The 13978-nt window shown below is 44.0% G+C and overlaps 1 non-coding gene across 1 annotated transcript; it reads right to left on the reverse strand.

Annotated features, from left to right (window-relative positions):
- Nucleotides 1-3069: 3069 nt before the first annotated feature.
- On the reverse strand, nucleotides 3070-3173 carry LOC129072162 (U6 spliceosomal RNA). The gene has a single exon (XR_008529341.1). It is a non-coding gene; the product is annotated as a U6 spliceosomal RNA (small nuclear RNA).
- Between the last annotated feature and the right edge of the window lie 10805 nt (nucleotides 3174-13978).

Here is a 13978-nt window from a genome sequence, read left to right on the forward strand (position 1 = left end):
TCAGTAATGAGCAAGATCTGGAAAAATGAAGAAGGGACACACTGAGTGAAAATTTCACTGACCTGCTGAAGCTGCCTGCTTTAACTCTGCAAGTTCTTTCTGTGAGCCTTGTGCATGGGAGCAACTTGTTAGCTGGTCATCTGGAGTCTTAGAGAGAAGGCTTCAGAGCCCCGGGCACTTCCTGCAACTGGGGCACACTGGAGGACTGACTGAGAAACGCCACCCATGGTACCGCTTCTTGCTCCTGTACTTGCCCTGGGCTGGGCTTGTGACCTTTGAGACTGGCTGTCCAGCCACCCTCTGAAAGTCGTTTTGCCCTGGTAGGGCACTGCCATTGAGACAGGCGTCATGGGATAGAGCTGAAGTGGCTTCCCCTTGTTCTTGTGAGGCTGGGGCTGACTGTCCTCACAGAGAATCCCAGCGACCAGACCCAGCTTGGAAAGGAAGCCTCCAGGAGGGGCTGACCCAGCCCTCACGGTCGGGTCAGTCTCTGAGGGCCTCCTCTGGGGCTGGGAACTTGCAGGTTTGGGTGCAGGAGATCACTTCATCTCCCAGTGGGAACTTCTCGGCCTTCCCGCCTGCCTTCTCATGGCTTATATACTTCTTTCACTTTCTGTTCCCTTTTTATAAAAATGTCTTGGTTGTAAAAATAAAGTCCTGAGTTAAAAATCAAATGGCTCATGTGATGTAAAAGCACAAAAGCCCATCTATGCGGCAAAGATGTCGATGCTTAGTTGAAAAGAAATAAGGATAAAACAGGATGTCCTCATTTGTCCCCACAGCAAGTCCTCATTTGTCCCCACAGCACATCGTAGTCCATGCTGTAGGTGTAGAGAAGGGCTGAGGGGCTGGTAAGCAGCAGGTACCTCATGCGCTGAGGTCCTCTGGCCCACTCCCAAGCTGCAGTCACTAGCACCTGCTCACTTGTGTTGTGGCTGGAAATCCAGAGACTCCGGGCCTCAAAGCCAGTGACCTTGCATGAAGGGAAAGGTGAGAGGGATCAAGATCTCTGTCACATGTCCATTGATTTTTTTTTTTTTAGCTGTCTCTCAGCTTCAATGGTCAGAGAAGAAAAATGCAAGGAGAAAATGCTGAAATGGAGAGAAGGGTCAAGATGAAGACCTCATGCCCTTTGAAAAGGTCCAGGGATCCTATCTGAGCTCCCTGCCCTGGGTTTTAGCAGGACAAGAGCTATTGAGCAAAAAAGAATGCAACCTTGGCCTGCATTTACAGAAGCACCATGCCCAGGTCAAAGAGAAGAGAGTCCCACCTGCTTTTCCAGCCGGCTCTGGACCGGGAGATATGATTTAAGAAGGGTATTGGCAACCAGGTTCTGTTCAGAGGCCTCTGGCAGCCACAGAATGTGAACAAAGGACAGTGTGACCATCTCTGTCATCTGAGATGCTTGCTGCCCGTGGGGTTGGAGGGCATAGCAGGGCCAGGTGTGATGGGTGGGAGTTGAAGGGCATAGATGCTGGATGTGCTCAAGGGAAGCAAATGCTGTCTGCCCGCCAGCTTCAAGGGCAACAGGACGGGCTGCCTCCCCAGGCTGAGCGGAGGGGGAGAGGGCCAGGGTCACCTGGACCAGACTCATCCAGGGTTCAATTTTAAGGCAGGCTCCTTGCTCAGAGATATCTGATGTAAATGACAAGAGATTAAGGCCCAGGCAAGACGGCCCTCCTTCAAGACACACACCCGGTCCACAGTGAAGTAAGAATAGGCTGAAAGGGTCATCACCTCGCTACAGGCTGTGCTCTGCTATTTAAGTGTCTCCCTGCTACTGTCTCTGGGAATGTGTTTAGCTCTTTGCAAGTTTGTGGAGGAGGGGCAAGGTCGTGGGGCAGGGGTGGGGGCGGTGTGCTCCTTGGTGTTTACTGTGCCACAGGCACCTGCTGAGGCAAGACAGCTCGGCTTGGCCTGCCCAGGGAACCAGCTTGGCTGCCAGTAGTGGGGGCTGCGGTGAGGAGGTCTGCACCCCGCACCTGGCTTTTGCTTTGAAGAAGAAACTGAACTGTTACTTCTTCCTAGAAAGCCATTATGGCAAAATATCAAAAAATAACTTTTTTTAATCTATCTTTTGACTATGGATTCCATCTGTAAGCATTTATCTTTTTTAAAAAACAGGCATACCTTAAAGTTACATGCACAAAGAAATATACATCAGATTGTTTCTTGTCTTTGTCTTATTAGCCAACAATTGGAAACAATTCAAATGTCCATCAAAAAGAGCCAGTTAGAGTCATTGTGATAGAGCCTTACAGGAGAGTCCATATGCAAACTGTTAATGAGCAGGTTTATATATGCTGGCATCAAATGATGGCCTCTATACCTGCATATATTCTAACAACATCTGTATTGGTTATTCTCATATTAAATCCAATACATGCTTAAATTCAAGCACAGACAAACATGGGTAAGAGAAATGTACATTAGAAGTCAGGATATGGTTATCCTTAGTGCAGGGTGATTATTACAAGGGAGCACTAGGTTTGGGCGTTGGCTCATTCTCCTTCTCCCTCCGGGAGCTGGTCATAGAGTGTTCTCGGTTTGTGAAAAGTCGAAAAGTCATTGAGTTGTACATTCACAATAGGTCGACTTTCAAGTATACCTATGAACGTAGATACAGATTGTACTTTAGTAAAGAGGTATTTTAAAATTCCAGTACAGGACTTTAGAGAAATGCATAAAATCAGTGTTTAAAAGTTTCTTGCTCTTCCATATTTTTTCTACCTGCACTTTTAAAAACAGAAAATTGCAATCTTGTAAAATATATAATACATTAGATATAGAATAAAAAAATTGAATCTTAAATATTATGCAAATTTGGTTTTTTTCCTCTAAAAGTATAATAAGGTCTGTGGAGATATTTGTTTGTATATGTATAAAAGAAGGTCTAAAAAAATATACCCTGAGTATTAATGGCAGTTTCTCTGGGGAATTTCCATTTCTGAGTTGTTCATTTCCGTGTTGTATGAATTTTTACAATTCATACAGTTGCAATTGGGGAAAAAAACAAAAGTTTGAAAAAAAGAAACAGCAGATTTTATTTTATTATATTTTATTTTAATTTTAGATATGGAACACTTCACGAATTTGCGTGTCATCCTTGCGCAGGGGCCGTGCTAATCTTCTCTGTATCATTCTAATTTTAATATACGTGCTGCCAAGTGAGCCTGAAACGGCTCTTTAAAAGAGGTTCTGGTCACTGTACTATTAAAAAAAATGAAATCAGCTTAAATATTGAGAGATCTGTTCATAAATTATGATCCCCAAGTTTTTTCAAAACTTGTCCCATGGAAATCATCGTGATGCATGCTGAGGTGGCCGGAAGCCCGGCCTCACTCTTCTAACTGTGGGACCTTGGGCAAGCGAGCAACCCCTGTGAGCCTCAGTTCTCTCCTTTGAAATGGGAGCACCAGTAACATCCCCCTCTCAGCCTTGCCCTGGGCCTTGAATGACTATAGACAGGAAGGTCTGGGAGCTGGACTGGTTTCCTCCCCACCCTTCCTCCCACTGAGAGTGGAGAGTTCTGGGCAGCAGCCTGCCACTGTGGAGCCCAACAGGGCCACGTTCAAAGGGGGATGGGGGGTCCCACACCACCCCCTTCCTTTCATCCTTACTCATCCCCACCCCGCCCCAGCAGCTTCTGTCTCTACTGTAGGAAGTGGGCAACTTGTTTTCAGAAAGTGATCCCCGACCCTGTGTGGGCTGTAAAGCTGGTGTGAATCTGCTACCCAGTCAAAGGGAAAGAGAGAAAGAGCTCTGTCTTCAGAGGCCTTTCCAGGTGTGGAGGATGAAAGAGATTTCCTCTGTCACTTCTTGGGAAACCTCCTCAGATGCGTCACTCCTTGGTGACCATGAATCACTGGTTCCTAGAGTCCTCCTGGCCACATAACTCAGTGCATTGACTCACACTGAGGGAAACCGTATTCCCCAATACCGCATCAGCTGGGGATTCACAGAGCGATGCAGGGCAGTGAACGCGGGAGTGCTGTAGAGGTACTTCTGTACTCCTGCCCAGGGTATTTGGCTAGCTAGCATTCCATTTTTTTTTTTTTCATTAAATTACTGCCTTTGACATGAGAGTACCTATTCTGGAGCTTAGACTAGGCTTCTGAATTTGAAAGGAAAGTGTCTACATTTCTTTCATATATTTTTAATTGTGGACCATCTCCCATTATGTCCCTCATTTATGAGGGAACAACTCACCCTGCCCTTCTCTCTGAAGTTAATGCTCCTATTCCTTAGGCTTCTTGCTGCCAGTTCATATATAATTATTCAAGCACCTTCTGTGTGCCCAGCCTGTGCTGTGCTGGGACTGGGGGTGGCCAGGACAGACACAGCCTCCAGGGCTCACATCTTGCTCATAGCACTTGGCAAAGAGACCTCTAGGCTTCAGTTCCCTCCTTACTAGCCACTCTCTCATCTCCCAGGGGACCAGGGCCTGGGGGAGCTGTCTTGCCACCTCCACAAATGCTCAGCATTCCCAAGCCTGGAGGCCAGAATCTAAATGAATAAATAAAGGAAGCAGAAGGCTCATCCAGGAGGCCCTCAGGCTCCCACGAGCAGGCTCTGCTCCCAATGTCAGTGAGCTGGGAGTCTCCCTCGGTGTCCCTCACAGGGCGTCACCCGCGGGCATCCTGGCCCAGCACCCCCGCCCCCAGCTCCTCCGGGCTGTGAGGACTCAGATTCCCCACACTTCTGAATGTTTTCTTTGCCATGTACAGTTGGCAAACACCGTGAAGAACAAATGCTCAACAAATTAGATATTAACGGAGCACCTTTCGTATTCTTGGAACTAACATGTGAACACATGCAGACACTGTGCCCAACCCATGGGTTTACATGATCTTGGGGGCACAGACAGAAGACCAGCAGTTGTGTGACCCTGAAACTGCCCTCAGCACCTTCCCTGCCCCACCCTAGTGCCAGTCACGGACAGACGATAAACAGGCGAGCCCGTGAATACCCAGGTGATATTAACACGGCCAGAAGGCACAAGTTGCCTCCTCAAAAAAAGTTGTGTTCTGCTGATAGAAGAGTTTGCAGCCTCTCACAAGAGATTTTGGGGAGGTCTCTGTGGTTGGGTGGGGGCAAAGTTAAGAGGGGAAGATTTGAAGTGTTGGCAGGAGGCTGAGGCCCACCTTCCCCAACACACCCCACCATGCCCCTTTAGCATCCTGTGGGCTGAAAGCTGGCTGCTTGTCTAGACCTGCTGGCTGGGTAGGACCAGGCCAAACAAAAAAGAGGCCGGGACTCCTGTCCCTCTACCCTCCCCTATCTCCAGGCCTCAGTCAAGTTTGGGAGGGAGGGTCTGGGGAGCAAAGAACAATGGGAGACTCGGCCAGTGCAAAAGATGGGACTGGCTGGAGATCACCAAGCCTCTGGGTGGGCAGCCAGGATAAGGGGGAGTTTAAGTTGTTTCTTCCATCCTGTTGTCTTTCCTACAGCCATGAGGGTGGTTTGGTTTCAGGAAGGAAAGGGAGGGGGTTGAAGGAGGTGAGAAGAAACATGTGCTGGGGCTCAGATGCAAACTGGTCCTTGATCTAATGGTTTCTCACATCTTCCTTTCTCAAGACTCAGCCAGCCTACCCAGCACATAGGGAGTGTATCAATAGAAAAAATAATAATAATGCTATTGGGATTTTATCTATATCACTTCAGAGTGTGTTCCTGTGTGTGCCATGTGAAGGGGATGGAGATGTTTGCCTTGTAAACTGCTCCTGATTATTGTGACGCATAGGACCTTTCTATGGACAGCTGTGCCCTAGTTGAGCCTGGTCAGATGTTAACTCAAATTCTACCTCCTCTCCCCGCTGCCCTACCCTGCTTTTAGGATCCAGACTAAATGAAGACCTTTGAGTGTATCTGCATGTTTAAGAGAGGAAAGTTGATTCACGTGTTCTCAATGTCCTACCATGACCTCTACACCAAAATTTCTTCTTCACAGAGTGAGCTGTGACTCAGTCAAGATTAAGAACACATTCTCCAGAAAAATGGAAATCTGTCATTTGCATAGAAATGTCACTGAGTGGGTGAAAATGTGAAAGAGTGATCACACTCACTGCTGGGGAGGCTGTGGACAAGGGCACTCACTGCAGCCTATTGGAAAACAGTTTGGTAATATCTAGTAACATCTAATACGAATCACACACTTTAACACAGCACTCCTGGGAATATGTCTCCTAGAAAGCAAAAGCTTTGTTACTTAAGAATAAATATACATGGAAAAAACACAATAAAATTTTTTTCAAATCTGGCAAAACCACTCTGTCCATCAAGATGCAATGATGATGAAGAAAATGGCTTTATATTCTTGAGTGATGATGAAGAAAATGGCTTTATATTCTTGAGTGTATATTCTTGAGTGATCACGAAAGATATGGTCACCATGTTCAGTGTGCTTTGTTAAGGGTGATGAGTGACTTTTTAATAGACATCAGAGCATGCTCCATTACGTATTACTATGTTTCTAGTGTGGGGGAAAAAATAAATATACAAAGATGGTTATTTCAATTTCATGTTTTTGGACAAAATAAAAACTGGAAACATCCCTACGTTCATCAATAGGGAGTCTTAGATACACTCTGTTCTATCCACGCCCTCACATACCACGCAGCCATCAAAGGAATGACTTAACAGACTGACTTGGTAAGATGTCCAGGATGCTCAGGGAGGAAAAGCAGGACGGCAGAACGTATTCCGAATATGATCCTACTTTGGCAAAGCAATCACCTGCCAAAAACCGCGCACGTGTCTATAGCTGAGCATATAGACTATGTGAAGAGGGAAACGCTGCTGCGTGGCACTCGCCTGACTGCCAGCACAGGGCACGACTGTCATAAAGCAAACGTTCCCCTGGGGAACAAACTAGTTTCACGTAAGTGCCGAAAGATTAAAACGAAAGTATTATTCCTTCTACTTGATTAAATTGACTGTTAAAACTCAGTTTTATAATACAGCAGAAAGCACCTAAGAATCAACATAATTAGAAAAAATAGTCAATAATATTTCATAACTATGTATGGTGCCCGGTAGGTACTGGAAATATCAGAGGGAACACTTCGTAGGTATGCTGTATACCTGACACTATTACAAAAAATACTAAATGTACACTGTAATTGAAAAATTAAAATAAATTTTTAATCATTATATCTGTTTATTCTTGCACTGCCTATTTCCTAGTAGGACTCGGGGCGGCTTGCCAAGCTGACGCACAAAGGGAGCATTAAACGCAACGGCACACCACCCGTTGGTGCACAGCGTTCATTTCCCGCTCAAGCCAGTTCACTTGGGACTACATAAAAACTTGATGTCACTGTGCCCTTCATCTTATTTTACACATTTCCTCTTACTTTCTAGTTTTAGTTTTTGATCACTCAAGTTAATTTATTTTCCCCTCCGTATTTGCCTCCAATTACAGTTCACCACCCCAGATACACTGTGCTGCCCTGGCTGTGGGCTCACAGTGTGAACACCCAGGTTGTTCAGAAGTAAGGTTAAGTGAAAGGGCACAGTTCCCACTCATTTATACTTTTGTTTATAGAAGTATAATTTGTCATTACAGTAGCTAGACATGTTATTAGTTTTTACATTTAAAATGGTGGCATTTCAAGCATTTCAACAACAGAAGTTATGGATTTAATGAGGCAGGACTCTATGGATTTGTTTGCTTGTTTATTTGTTTTCTAAAAGCTTGAAAACAATACCTCCTTGACTTCCCCAAACTGAGTTTTCAATTTCTTACCAGGGTCTCAGAACTTGGCTGGCTTCTCGAAGTGACAGAATCCCTGAGGCTAATCTTCAGTTTCTACTGCGACCCCTGGGGCAGGGGGTTTCCCTCAAGCTTTTCCCACAAGTTTCATTACTGGTTGGCCAGGTTCTGGTTCTGGATTCCTGCTTCCCCACCATGATGTTGTTTTCTCATCCTTAGGTCCTAGCAGAGAGAAAAATGGAAGAGATGAAGGAATGTGACTCATCCATCTCTTTAGAATCAGAAAGGTTTTCCTTCTCAAAGGCAAGAGCCTCTCCCTCCCAGTGGGTGTGTGTCCCAGCTACTAGATACATACTAGTCAATTTACAATTACTGATTCCAATGATTAAAATGAAGTGATACAGAATAGACCCCAGTAGCCAATATAGATTACATGACAGAAGTGGCATTCACATACATGGGGAAAGAATAGGTTATATAAACAAAGGGTGTTGAGACAGTTGGTTAATTCCTTGGAAAAATTAAGTTTTAGCCCTTCATATCTTACCAAAAGAAATTCCAGGTGGTTTAAATAAATGAATGTTTTAAAAATATACTGAAAGAAAGAAATCAGAATGTCAGTAATTTAAAGGATAATAAACTCTAATAAAAATTAAATACAGCTAGCAGGATGTCTCAGTTGGTTGGAGCATTGTCCTGTACACCAAAGATTGCAGGTTTGATCCCTTGTCGGGGCGCATGTATGGTAGGCAACCAATCGATGTTTCTCTCTCACATCAATGTTCCTCTTCCTCTCTCCCCCTCACCTTCTCTCTCTCTAAAATCAGTAAAAACACATCCTTAGGTGAGGATTAAAAAAGTAAAAAAATTAAATACAAATATTATAATATCTATGATAACTGTGTATGTGGACACTGGAAATACCAGGGAAAACACTTCATAAAGTTTAGGGTTGGCCAAAAAGTCTGTATTTTTTTTTCTGTAAAATAAAAGACACAGTTTTCATTTTCACCAGTAATTATTGATTTGGATATTTTGAGTATGTCCGCTCTCTCCCGCATGGTATAACATTGATTGTTCTCAGTTAATGTCTCAATTTGATCGCTCTCAACTTCAACTGCTCTACCCAACCGACCGTGGATCATTGTCCAGTGTGAAATCTCCAGCACGAAACTTTGCAGACCACTTTTGACACATTTGATCAGTCACAGCACCTTCTCCATACACTGCACAAATCTTCTTTTGCATTTCAGTTGTGTTTTTACCTTTCTTGAAATAATAAAGCATAATATGCCAAAAATGTTGAGTATTTTCTTCCATCTTCAATATTAAAATGGCTACACAAAAATCCGCCAATATTGACAAGATTTTTTTTAAATGCACATTGATATGACAGCTGTCACAATACAATAACAAAATTGTTTTTGAATGAAATTAAAGAAATTAAGCACTACCAGAGCCATCTTACAGAAAAAACAGAAGAAATTTTTGGCTAACCCAATATACAATTGTCTAGCCACTATTGCTGTACACTTGAAACTAATACAAAATAATATTGAATGTAAACTATAATTGAAAAAATTTAATTAAATACAAACTAGTGTCCAATAAATAGGGTATGGCAAAAGTAGGTTTATAGTTGTGCGGAAAACACAATAATGAATAAATAATAAAACAAGAATAAGCATATGTTTCACATACTCACAACTGTAAACCTACTTTTGCCAACCCTGCATATAGATTTGAGTTGTTTAAGCAACAAACAAACAAACAAACAAAATGCATTTTTAAGTGCATTTTCCCAGATTACACCAGAACATAACATTTCAGGTAGATGAGAGTGCTTATTAATGAGCCCATTTGCCAGAGGTGCAGACTGGTACCACCGCTGTAAAGGGCGCTTGGTGATAGGTACCAAGAACTTTAAAGCTGTATATATTTCTTTAAAGCTGTAAAAATTCCACTGTTACAAACTTATCATAAAAAGGTTATTATGGTTATGCACAAGGATTATGAATGGCAAAGACATGCGTCACATTATTGCAAGCATACTGAGAATGGGCTAAAAGCCACCAGGAAAATAAATGATCATCCATCCATATAATGTAATGGGAGCCGTTAAAATGATGCCATGCAAGAATGCTTCATAACTGGAAAAATATTCACAATGTATGTTTAAATTTGAAAATCAGGTTATAAAATGCTAGATGTTATTTGTGCTAAATCTTGGAAGAGAGGGAATTATCTGTGTGTAAGAAACATACATTAGAAAAAATAGTCAGAAAGCATATATGCCAAAATGTTAACTCTGATTATAAGGGATTTGGGGGAGGTGGCAGGTTACAGGTAATTTGTACTTTCATGTTGATGCATGTGCTTTATTTCTACCTGTGTATTACATTTATAGCCAAGCGAAAGGAATAAAGCAACTTCAATTTTGAAAAAATATACAGGGGTTGGCAAAAGTAGGTTTACAGTTGTTCATGTGGAAAAAGACATGCAGGTTATAATTATTACAAAAAAGAATACACTGCGTTTCACATACTCACAACTGTTTAAACCTACTTTTGCCAACTGCTGTATATGAGGAAAACGTATAATGACAAGAAAGTATACTTTTACTGTTACTGTTTCAAAATACAGAACCACTAGAATATGGCCCCATTTTTAACAGAGAGAGAACCTGGAAGGTAGTAGAACAGAGGTTGCCAGCTGTATCTTCAGGGGTAGAACTATACGAATATTTCTTCTCTTTGCTTTGCTATATCCTAGATTTTCTCTAAAAATACCATGATTTTAATTTGAAAAAATAATGTTTTTAAGGCTGTAACTGTTTAATACACACTGGAACAGAACCGTACTCTTCCATGTTGGCTCAAAATACCACAGGCGTACCCCCGCCCTGAGGGTTTCATTTCTCTGTATCCAGGGTCACTTAAAAGGCATCTTACTTTCAGAAATGAGCTCAAGGACAGCGTTTTCTCCAGCTACAAGTCTCCTTAGAGAGGAAAAACATAATCATCAAGTAACACATAATAAAATTTTAAAATTCCAAAATATAAATGAGGTGATTTACTTTATACATCTATTTTTAAAAAGTTGTCATTGTTTTGACCACACACAGATAAACATACTCTGCTTGTTTTCAAAGAAAGGTTGACTATATCCAATCTCACTAAAAGTTTCAAAGACCAGATGACCCAATCTTCACACATTGTTTATTGACATTCGCCCTCACCTCCCAACCACCATCTCTATTTATTAAGCACTTGTGATGTGGTTGGTACTATACTGTTTTGCCTGCATTCTCTCAGTACAGCCCTTATGCATGCATGCACTCTTGCCATTTTACACTCAGGACATGAAACCTAAGCTCCATCAGGTTACCAGGCCAGAAAGTGAATGGTGAAGACAGAACGTCACCCAAACACAACCATCCAGTGATACCTAGTGAAATGTCCTCTTCCCCTACCTCAGTCCACAGGGACAAGAGCAAGAGCAGTTTAATCTCAGGTCCTGCACAAGGTTATCTAATCTTGTCACTACGTGAAATTCTGGAGTCCATGATCCCTGCATGTAAGCCATCCCCGTGGGCTCTTTCTCTATCATGGCTAAAGCAGCAACAAACTGTAGCTGAAATTCAAAAATCTTTGTGACTGATAAAATCTGATCCTTTAGAGTTATATTCCTCTATGTTGGGAAAGGAACTTAAAGCCTATCTAATTCAGCTTCCAGAATAACACTTGAACACCCTTTACGATAAAACTGCCAAGTGCTTGTCCACCCCACACTTAAACACCTCCTGTGATTTAGAATTCATATTCCCTGGGCAACTCACTTCACATTCAACTAGTTATACCAGAAAGTGTCTTTCTCAAAAGAAGGCCCTACAAGCTTCCAAAAACCCCTCAAAAACAAGTCTACTCAATGGCTTATGCTTGACTGCAGTATTGAATTGTTAATGCACTAAAGTGGTGGTTTTGTCCATGTGTGATCATTTCCATGGCCAGTTCTCAATGCGCCAACTGTCATTCCGCCCTTTCTAGCCCACGCAAGGAAGGCAGTGACATTATAGTTTATAGGAATAATCTTGAACCTGCTCTCCGTTTTTTAAAGAAGTGGGTATTTTTAATTGCCATACTTCACACCCAGCAGCGATGCAGTAAGGTACCCTACAGAGGGGTATGAGGGCAAGAAGGAGTTCTTTCCACGTGCGGGGCTCAGGTGATGAACCCACTTCCAGCCGTCTGTTGGTGCTCCCGGGGCCCAGAACCACTGCAGCGTTCAGTGGTATCATTATGAATTGATCAGCGGTTCCTGTTTCCTCTACATTTACAAACCTATGTCACAGATTCTCAGAATATTCCATTGTTTGCAAGAAAGTCACCCTTTAAACTACTCTTTGTTTTGTTTATTGGAAGGGGCACATTGGTTTTAACTCCATCACCCTGACACATAACTGGGGTGGTGTCCTAGAATACACGAGGGGCAGGTGTGACTACCTCTTCTCTCCAGTGGCCCAGATGGAACCCTCTCACAACAGGGGGTAGAGCTAAGAAGACAGCACAAACCCTCGTCTTGCCTGCACAGTGCTTCCCCACAAGACCACATTTCCTCCCAGGTTTTCAAGGCACATCTATTGATAAGATACATGAGACTTTTTAAAAACCACCTAAAAACATGAGTGTCTCGGCCTGCTTGGTCTACAAATTTGTCAAAGCCTGGGGGACCTGTCTTGGATCTTTCCCGGAAGAGCTCCAGTCATCAACATCCACATATTCAGGTAGGTGCTCCCATTCACGACTAACGTGCCTCGTCTTACCTCCCTGAGGACAGGGTCTTTGGATCCTGTCCATGGTGTGTCTTTGGGAGTGCCTGACAGACACGTGCTGAGTCACGCAGCCTGGTTCAGCCAGGTGATGACAATAAAAGGCAGGGGTGGATGGGCAGGAGGTAAGCAGCGTGGAACCTCATGGGAAGGAAGTGGCCCTTTCTGGGGAGCTCCCCACCTCTGGTTATGGTCTGCTGGCCGTTTAGACTTGGAGGTGGCAGCCAAGAAGCGCCACGGCATTTTTCTTCTCCCTCGTTGCTTCTGCACGCATCTGTCCTCTGTTGGTTTCTTCCCAGAGGTGTCTGGCTCAAGGGCATCAGTCAGCCAGTCGGAAGCTGAACGGGCCGGAGCCCAGGCTCTCGGGGCGGAGGTCTCTCCCAGAGCTTCAGGGTTTTCCCACCTGGGATGTGCTGGGTGGCGCCCGCCAAGGCAGCCATTCACTGATTCCAGACCACAGAGACCAAAAGCCAGCCACAAGCCTCTGTCTCTGTGTGTTTGGGGTTTGCTGTGACAGTTACAGGCTCTGGGACTGTACCTCAAACAGGGCCATATTAAAATGTGTAGGAATCCCTGTACCCTGGGCTCTTTCTCTAGGAAGAGTATGTCCTTTAACCAAGGAGTAACCTCAGGAGGGGTTGGAGGGATACTTGAGGCAAGTGATGGCCCCCCGTGAGCAGGGGGTGTCAGGCAGAGCTGCCACCACCCTGCAGCCCACCTGCACACCGGCCCCCTTTATGTGGGGATGCTATGTAGGGCAGCCCTTCCCCCCGCAGGCAGTACCCCCCCCCACCCCTACCCACCTGCTTGGGGCGGGAGGAACAAGTTTCTTTAGAAAGGCAGAAGCAGTGTCATCGGCCTCCTTGGCGCGCCCAGCCCTGCCTAAGGCGCTGCCAGGGGCAGAGCCCACAGGCCCAAGGAGGCTGCTCAGACCTTTGAAACCTAGGGTGGAGACCAATCCTCAGAAAATACCAGTTTCAGGATTATTAGCATTATTTAATAACATTGTTTATGTATTTTAGAAATATGAAAAACAACTTAAATGATCAACAGTAAGAGGGAATTGTAATAAATGTGGTCCGTTTACTTGGTAGACAGTTATCCAAAGTTCAACAGTTGTGATCATAAAGAGTTTGTAAGAGGCTCAGAATATTTATGCAAATAACTGAAAGAGAAATAAGTCATGACATTGCATTTACAGTAAGTAAGGTCCCAACAAGGCCTCACAAAAGAAGTGCAAGAAAGCACAGTCACATGTGCTCTGGAGAGACTAGAATTTTCTTTCATCTTCTGTGGAGGGCCCTGCTGCCCCTGCGCTTCCCTCCTCCACCAACAGGCCTCCCTCTCTCTTCTTGGGGCCAGCAGAGCGACGAAAAGCCCCCTTCCCTGGAACCCTGGGAGGGAACAGCCAGGGAGATGGGGTCTTTTCTCTCTTT

The sequence above is a fragment of the Pteronotus mesoamericanus genome, unplaced genomic scaffold (genome assembly GCF_021234165.1).
Source record: "Pteronotus mesoamericanus isolate MK-2021 breed Mesoamerican mustached bat unplaced genomic scaffold, CSHL_Meso_final contig_311, whole genome shotgun sequence".
NCBI classification, from domain to species: domain Eukaryota; kingdom Metazoa; phylum Chordata; class Mammalia; order Chiroptera; family Mormoopidae; genus Pteronotus; species Pteronotus mesoamericanus.